We start from the raw sequence: 8,464 nt of genomic DNA on the forward strand, positions 1-8,464 counted from the left end.
AACTCCTGGACTGATTCATTACGTTACGTAGTCCAATGTGGGATTGCATGTTGGAAGCCTTGTCATTGCATAGGTCAAGTAATGGTCTCTGTGCTTGTCTCTCCCTCAGTTTTTGGGTTGAATTTCCATACCTTTCCAAAATCTTTCAGATTTTTCCCTTTTTCTACCAATTTGGTAGCCAATTGTACCCCATCTAATCCAATTACAGTTAGTGTTAGATGCACCACTCACACCCCGTCCCATGGTGGCCCGAAGGAGAGTGACACGCCTTCTTCAAGGGAACATGCAATAGTTAAGGGTGTTTTTGAGGGTTTCTGACATTTCACTTTCGGAAAGCCTTAAGAGCCTTAAGGGATTGTTGTGCAACTCTCTTAAATTTTAGGGAAACCTTCAGGGGAAATTAAACTTAAGGTGTTTTATGCAACCGGGCACAGAACTTTGTATTTTAAATGATACAATGTCTCTGAAGTTCAAGTGCAAACTGTCAGCTTTAATTTGAGGGTATTTCCATCCATATCGGAACTTACGATGGCTGTAGTACAGGCCTGGCAGAGCATCACCAGGGAAGATGCCCAGCGTCTGGTGATTTCTACGGGTCGCAGGCTTCAGACAGTCATTGCATGCAGAGGATAAGCGACAAAGTACTAAACAAGACAACTGTATGATACGTAATGTTAATTTGTCCAAATACTTTTAGTACTCTAAAAATGTACTTTTAGTACCCTCTGTAGCTGTGCTGTCACAGTATAAGGCAAGCGCTACTTTTACACAGCGATCTAGATACTGACATCGAATATAAGCCAATCCTCTCACCCCAACCCGCTCTCTGTGCCCAAAAAGTAGCCAATTGCTGCCATGGTGTTGTCATCAGCTGTATTCAGCCATTCAATGGGGTTAAAACAAGAAAGTCACTTATTTTCATTGTGATTGAGGGTCTGTTGTTTTTTTCATCTACTAATGGTTAAGGTAAAGATTTGTGGAGGGAAATCTGATCCTAGATCCTATGGGGCAACTTCACCCCGAGCGCAACAACAGAAAAAAAACATGACAGCTCCATCACAAGATTATTTCAATAGCTGCTGACTACACATGTTAGCTAAATATAAGTTTGCTAGCTAGCTACGTGACCAACCAACAATCGCAGACAAAGTTTGCCTTTACTTTACTGTTCAAACTAGCTAACGTTACAGCATGATCAGAGCCAGTTACTAGGTTTATTTTTTCCAGGACAGACAACAAAAATATGGGACAGTCCCGGAGAATCCAGGACGGGTGGCAACCCTAGTAGTAAATCTGTAGGTAACATTAAGGCAATGGTGTTTTGTTGGGGTGAGCCAAATATTCCTTTCAGACAAGTACTCGTAATGAGTATTGACTTTTTTCAGAATACGAATGTTGTACAAGTAACTGGATTCATTATCTGTGATCGGCGAATTGGCCTGCTTTATTTATTTCTTTACATTGACTGCAATAAGTAAATTAACACTGTTTTGTGATAGGCCAGTTCCTCCCCCTTAGGTCAGTAAAAACTGCTGCCAGCTCTTATTTTCCTCACTTCTCTGTTGTGCATGTCAAGAGACTGTTGCGTTAACTTCCGATCGTAGATTCAACATATTTTAGTATCTTTAGTAAATTAGTATCTTGTCACCGTGTGATCAGGGGTGCATTCAAGATTGCAAATGTTAGCAAACCCTTTTCTATTACAATTTGAAAAGAGAGTGCGCTGCTAACAGAAAGCTTCAAACAAGCTACGGTACAGAGCTAACTTTAGACATAAATGATCCAGGATTAAAAATGCCTAAATTAATATTATGGACGACGATTTTGTGGACATGGACATTTTAACTTTTAAACACTTTTACTAGCCAGCTAGCTAGGTACTGTGAAGTGTTTGGGCGATGGCCGTCTGCTTCATTTTTTTGTTGAGGTTGTTTGTGGTGAAGTTGCTTACGGTGGATTTTCTAGATTGCTGCAATGTTAATGTTTCTGGTCAGATTACCTGTGATCTGAAGTGGTCTGACATATTTTGTGTGAGGACGGCTGAAAATCCGTGTTTGTGATTCACGGTATGTTATTTCATTGATTTTCATCCTATTATTTTATTTATGTAACAAACTCTGATGGATGTGTTGTTTAAGAGTATAGTACTTTAGGAAAACGTGGGTGTGCATTTAAAGAGGCGAGTTTGACATGGATAGTGGTTCTGATACGAACGGGAAGGTGGCTCAGCCAAAAGTATTTCTTGTAAAATGGCACATACACACGTCGTTTTATATAGATGGTTTCGGTGTTCAATGAATGTCAAGATTAACCAGGTAAAGATTTAATTGAGATTTACCTTCATCACAGAGTGCAAAACTGTAGTAGTTGTGCTTCAGGTGAAAGTCTTGGTTTCAATGTACTGCAAATCGCAATGTAGTACAGGGGTCTGTTTAAACGACTCCACGTCTGGGTTACATCACGCCCACTTCTGAGTACCAGTAATGAGTAATGGATAATTTCATTGGTTTACTCGTGTACAGAAACGGATACGAGTAACACACTACTCGCTCACCCCGATTAAGGACGTCTTTTTAGACTTCCTATCTGGTGTTTGCTTCCTTGTGGAGTACACTTTACAGTCCAAATGGACTTCCAATGAAGAAGAGACATTTAGTGACTTCTGGGTGAAACCGGTGCAGTCCTTGCAGTGGTTGATCTGTAGTCAAGTGAAGTCAAATGTCAATATAGCATAATTCATTACACAGCAGTTCAAAGTACTTTACAGAATTTACAGAACTAAATAAAGTAGGGTACTGAAACTTGAATGCACTATAACGTAAGCCAGTTCCCATACAACCGGTACCAGCCGGCCCAAACCACAACACACTCTCATTTTGGTAAGTTCACTAAAATTACCTCACATTAGCTAGATAGCTATGATTAGAAACCATGCATACTAACATTAGTTGGCTGCAGTCATTTTAAGCACACAGTGAAGTAAACTGTTCAGTCGTTTGCTCCTCATTTCAAAGAAAGTAGCTAGCTAGCTAACTATCCATTTGAATCACATAAACACAGACAGAAATTGCATAAACCTTACCTGTACAAAGGCCAGTCATGCATCCTTGAAAGACAGAAAAGGGCCGGTGGATTGTTGAAAAAGCTGGCTGTTTCACCATTATCACAGAGCTCTCCAACAAACGACAACAGAAGACTTGGAAGTCATTTCCAGCTTACAAGGGATTCCGACTCAGTATGGTGCAGAGATTCCTTGGCCGACCAAGGCTTCGGGTGAGATGGATTTTTACAACTTTTTTGACCGAACTACCAGAAGTCCTGCATTTCAATGGAAAGACAGTTCCTAGCAGCTAGGAGGCTAGCTAGTGATGATAGTTAAAAAATGCATACTATGACTTCGCAACAAAAATTACTTATTGCAAATGTGAGCTTGACATAGTGTTTTTTTATTATTCAACGTGATCACGATCAGGCCTGTAACTATCATTGAGGACACTGAGGTCATTTTTTTGTGTGTTTGTATGTGTGTTTGTATGAGGTCATGACGTCAGTATTTTAATAATATATTTATGCCAGATTGATGCATTTAATTGTTAAAATTGTCACAATTTTCACCACTGATCACGATCATCACCTGTACCTCGCTAGCTATCATTACCTAGCTAACTCAGGAAAGCTATATCCATCTATAGCTGAAAAAAAAGCATGAGCATTCATGCTTAGGTTGCAAAACGTAGGTAGCAATAGGTTATTTTTACTCCCCCCCCCCCAAAATGTTGCTGGTCATCTCTAGTTAAAGATGCTGGCTTAGGTGTCGTGCGTAGCATCTTAATGAAATGTGCTACATATTCCTAATGTACCTATTTTCCTTTACAGGTTTAAATATATATTTAGATAGTGAAGTAGCTAACTAGCTCACACATTACGTATCCATTATAAGTTAATGCGTTATTTTCATAAGAAAACATGGAAGGCTACTTGCTGAACTATGACTCGATAGAGCACTCTGTGAATCTATAAATGCATGCACAATAATCATTGAACTATAATATAACTGCAAGGGACATAGTTTTTTCTCTGATTGGCCAACATGTCACATGAACAAGGTCATTCTGTTCCTTTTGCAGATTGTAATGGCGGCCTTTGTACATTGCAGCTAGCAATGACAGCTAATTTATACCAAATTGGCTAGCTAGCAAGTACTGCTAATTCATGCATACCTTCATCACACTGCTTGGTATGCATTTGGGGCGACATTGGCTGGTGTGTGAATGGGTGAATGAGAAGCATTAATTGTACAGCGTTTTGGATAAATGCGCTGTATAAAATCCCAACCATATACCATTTGTCCTGAATGCTAATAAGGGACAAAAACTCAAGGATAATAACATAAAATTGGAGGCATGTTATTGCAAATCACAAATTTCAGCAGCCTGTCTCAGTTTAAAGCTCACTTACCATGTCAAGGTGCAGACTGAGAGCAGGAACACGAGACCAAATGCTACAAGGCAAACCCTGATAAGTCACATATTATACAAATCACATAAAGGAGAACATTGTACACATTTATGCAAGCTCAGTGGTACTTGCAACACGCAGCCAGGGGTTTCTGTATGCAGACTTGAACAATAGACACTTTTAGGAGTCTGAGGCGTGCTTTTAGGAGGGAGATCTTTTGTTCTGTGAATTTCCCCCTACAACTTATGCCCCATTTATGCAGGTTCTAAGTGCTGTAGGATGCTGATGGTGGTTGGCAGTATCTGGCCATTTAATTTATTTTCAGCATATAAAATATGTAATCTGACACAAAAGCCCCAAAATATATTATTTTAAAGTATACTAATATGTATAAATATATACTCACTGAGCACTTTTAATGTTAAAAGTAGGAACACCAAAAGCAGAGGATTTAAAGAGTCAATCAGAAATGTCTTCATATGAAAAAAAGAACATATCACAATGTCATTACTATGGGTTTGCATTCTTCAATTAATCCTCAATATGCTATGCTTCTTCATACAAAGCCAGCTATGTAACTTATAGCAGATTCTTTGTATTCTAGCAGCACCTTCATTTGGACAATCTGCATAGTTCTGGTCTTCCATGTCTGGGCAACAAATAAATGTATAGAAATAAATAAATAAATAAATAACTGACAGAAGGATAACTCAGGGAGAAGCACCTGCATCATTCCCCCCAGAAGCCAAACACCCCATGGCGATGACCGCGCAACAAGGGACCTGTGTGTGGAGCCCATCCAGTAAGAGCACGGCCCAGACATCGTGGAGTAATGAATGTATGAGTAAAAGACAGACAAATACATGGGTCAGTCTATGTTGATTCAATAAATATTTAAAGAAATATATACATATAAGTAAATACTTTAATTCTTGAATTAATTCAATAAATAAATAAATACAGTTATGGCTAGGAAAGACCAAGAGGGAAGGTAAAAAAATTAATTAAAGGGACAAAAGGGCACGCCATGCTTCATGTGCTTTATTAACAAAGGGTTACTGGAACCGTGATACACACTAAAAAAAGAGACACACTCCTTCGTGCCTAAAGATTGTGTTGCAAGGCCTCCCACCTTGGCCCCTCCTAGTCCCAAGACTCTATATATCATTTGAAAAACTTTATTTATTTATTATTGCTAATCTTATTGGCTGCTGTTGGTGTTGCCTCGAGGATACACCTATCGCAATAGTTTTTGGGGTTTTTTTTTCCCCCTCATCAGTAGACATTTGTACACAGACTTACACTGTTCGACTGTATTTAAATCTTCCACGTGATCGAACAGTTGCAAAAAAAGGCTTGTGGTGATTCTGGCTTAATTTGTAGGTGAGAAGGTCCCGGCAACAAGGATTCCAGTTCTTGAATGCATTGGCTTCCCACTTCCATCTTTTAACTTCAGCAGATATTCTTCAGCAGTTTCTCCTCACATCCTCCATTATTATTAATCTGAAATGAAAAAAATGACTTGACATGACAGTTAACATGTGCAAATGATAACGGTGCATGACAGACATATGAAGACTTCAGAGGCAAATACCTCTATGTCCACCTGACATCGTTTGTTTTAAATTAGCCATTTGTATTAGGTTTCTAGGTTCAGGTTCAGTAATTTCACTTTCAATGCAATGAATAGGTTATTCATAACTGAATAAAATGTCTTATTTTCCAAAATGTAACTTTATTCAATGAGTTTTCTTAAATCACATTTGTTTGGCTTCTTTTTTTTTTTGCAGAAGCCTCTTGAAGCCACCTGTTCAGACAAGGCATAGGAAACTGTTGTGAAATCAACAAAAAGACCAGAGAGAATCAAAACCTGTCTTATGCTGTCCTAGGGAATCAAATGAACTGGTGGGGTCCAAGGGGGGCTTGGTGGGTTGGTGTCACTGGCGGGGGCAGATGGTGGTGATGTTCACGTGGAGGGTCCAGCACCGTCTCATGCCATTTCAATGAATTCTTGAAATGGCATAGGTTGCCAGTCGCCTTGGCAAACTCTGCATTCAGTGGCCCAAAGAACCCCATGTCCAACAGCTGCAGGACATGGGAGCAGTGTGGTGGACGGCATTGTGACATTCTCAGTCACCTCCAGGTGCAGGTGGCTTTTGTCCCCATCAAAGATGAGCAGAGGAGGGTGCTCTTCAGCACAGGTCCCTATCAATATAGCCAGACTGGGACTTCTGTAGTGTTGGGGACAGAGGAACCAAGCGCAGACTCAGGGGTAACGAAAATGGCGGGTTTAATAACAAAGGCAGATAAAGGCGCATAATCGAAACAGGCAGGCAAACGTTTTTGTTTTTTTTAAGGGGGGGGGGGGAACAAATGCACTTAAGGTCCTTTGAACACATTGTCTGCTCATCTTTCTGACCTGGCAAGCCTGTCCGTCTTCTTGGCTATCCCCACACATGCAGATCCTTTATAAACACATTTGCTGGCATGAAATATATTTTCTTTTGGTACACATTTATAGAACTAATCCACAATTTTAAGGTTGTTTAAACAATGTCACGTCTGTTCATACTTCTTACCCGATGAGCCAATATCCATCCATCCATCCATCCATTATCTGAACCCGCTTATCCTGATCAGGGTCGCAGGGGGGCTGGAGCCTATCCCAGCATACATTGGGCGAAAGGCAGGAATACACCCTGGACAGGTCACCAGTCTATCGCAGGGCTGAGCCAATATCACTTCTCCAAATTGTTTTCATATCTGTAGAACCTTTCAAAGTAAATATGAATTATACAGATTTTCATTGTGTATATACTTTACAGTCCTATTATTATTTTAGCACTGTCTGTTAACATTTCTTACCTGCCGAGTCTGTGGTGGTCTTCTTGGTCGTCCCTGAAGCTGAACAACCCCAATAAAGGCATTTTAGGCACAACTTAGATTTACTGTCTTTGTATACAGATGGACATCCCCTATCTAATTTTATCTGCAGCCTCAGATTAGAAGCGCAACCTATTTTTCATTGATCTTAAATGATGACCTGTCTGTGTTTGATCTTAAATGATGTCCTGTCTGTGTTTGATCTTAAATGATGACCTGTCTGTGTTTGATCTTAAATGATGACCTGTCTGCTGTGTTTAGTTGGTTCTTCACCATCAGATGTCTGTTCCTCAGCACCTTCAGGCACCACTGGTTCTGAAAAAAAGCAAACTGGTTGTTCCAGTTCTTTGAGTTGATGTCAGCAGACAGTTGGCGATAGTATGTTGTTTGTTTCTCATCGAGGTGCAGGTGGAGCTTTGTCACTTCATCCGTAAAGGGAATAAGCTTTGGCACATTCCACTTTGCCTCGTTCAGTGTTCTGTAGGAATGAGATGAAATAACTTAATTCCATCTTGTCTTGTAAAGTTCAGTGAAGCTTTTCACAAGCTTGGCTTTGTTGTCTTTTCTGGCAATCAGTTCTTCACATGCCACTATATTTGGCTGTGCCCTAGCTTTAATGCGAGCGAGGGAATCCGGAAATAATTTTCCTCTTCGATAAAACTTACAACCCGCTAGACTGCATTCACTAAATGGAAGAAGTTGGAAGGATAGATGAAGTCTTCCATTTTCTTCAAGGTGGAAATCTTTCGCCCTTCCAGAAGCAAGCTTCCCAGTTTCTGTAGCGTCTGGCGGATATTTTCACGCTGAACGATCATTGCCCTTCCTGTTAGGATATCGTGGAAAAGACCATTTTTTTCCATAATTTAATTCAAAAAATGAAACTTTTGTTTTAATCTTAATGATTACGCCTTACTGGATTTTTGATTTTCATGAGCTGTATTTTAAAATATTAGAATATTACATAAGACCAATCAAAAAAGGAGCACAAGAAACTGAAAAATGCTTGCCAAGACTTGCAATTTTGGAAGTGGCTACCATAACTACTCTGTGTGAGGTTGAACAAAATGGATTTTCAGGATTTTGCATTTCATGCGCAAAATAGCAATTGGAATTAAATGAGGCT

General features: G+C 39.8%; 1 long non-coding RNA gene across 1 annotated transcript; it reads right to left on the reverse strand.

Annotated features, from left to right (window-relative positions):
* Nucleotides 1–6,474: 6,474 nt before the first annotated feature.
* On the reverse strand, nucleotides 6,475–8,233 carry LOC133109298 (uncharacterized). Its single transcript, XR_009704718.1, has 3 exons — nucleotides 7,324–8,233; nucleotides 7,038–7,230; nucleotides 6,475–6,689 (listed from the first exon to the last, which is right to left on the reverse strand). It is a non-coding gene; the product is annotated as an uncharacterized LOC133109298 (long non-coding RNA).
* Nucleotides 8,234–8,464: the final 231 nt, after the last annotated feature.

This window comes from Conger conger, chromosome 14 (genome assembly GCF_963514075.1).
Source record: "Conger conger chromosome 14, fConCon1.1, whole genome shotgun sequence".
NCBI classification, from domain to species: Eukaryota; Metazoa; Chordata; class Actinopteri; order Anguilliformes; family Congridae; genus Conger; species Conger conger.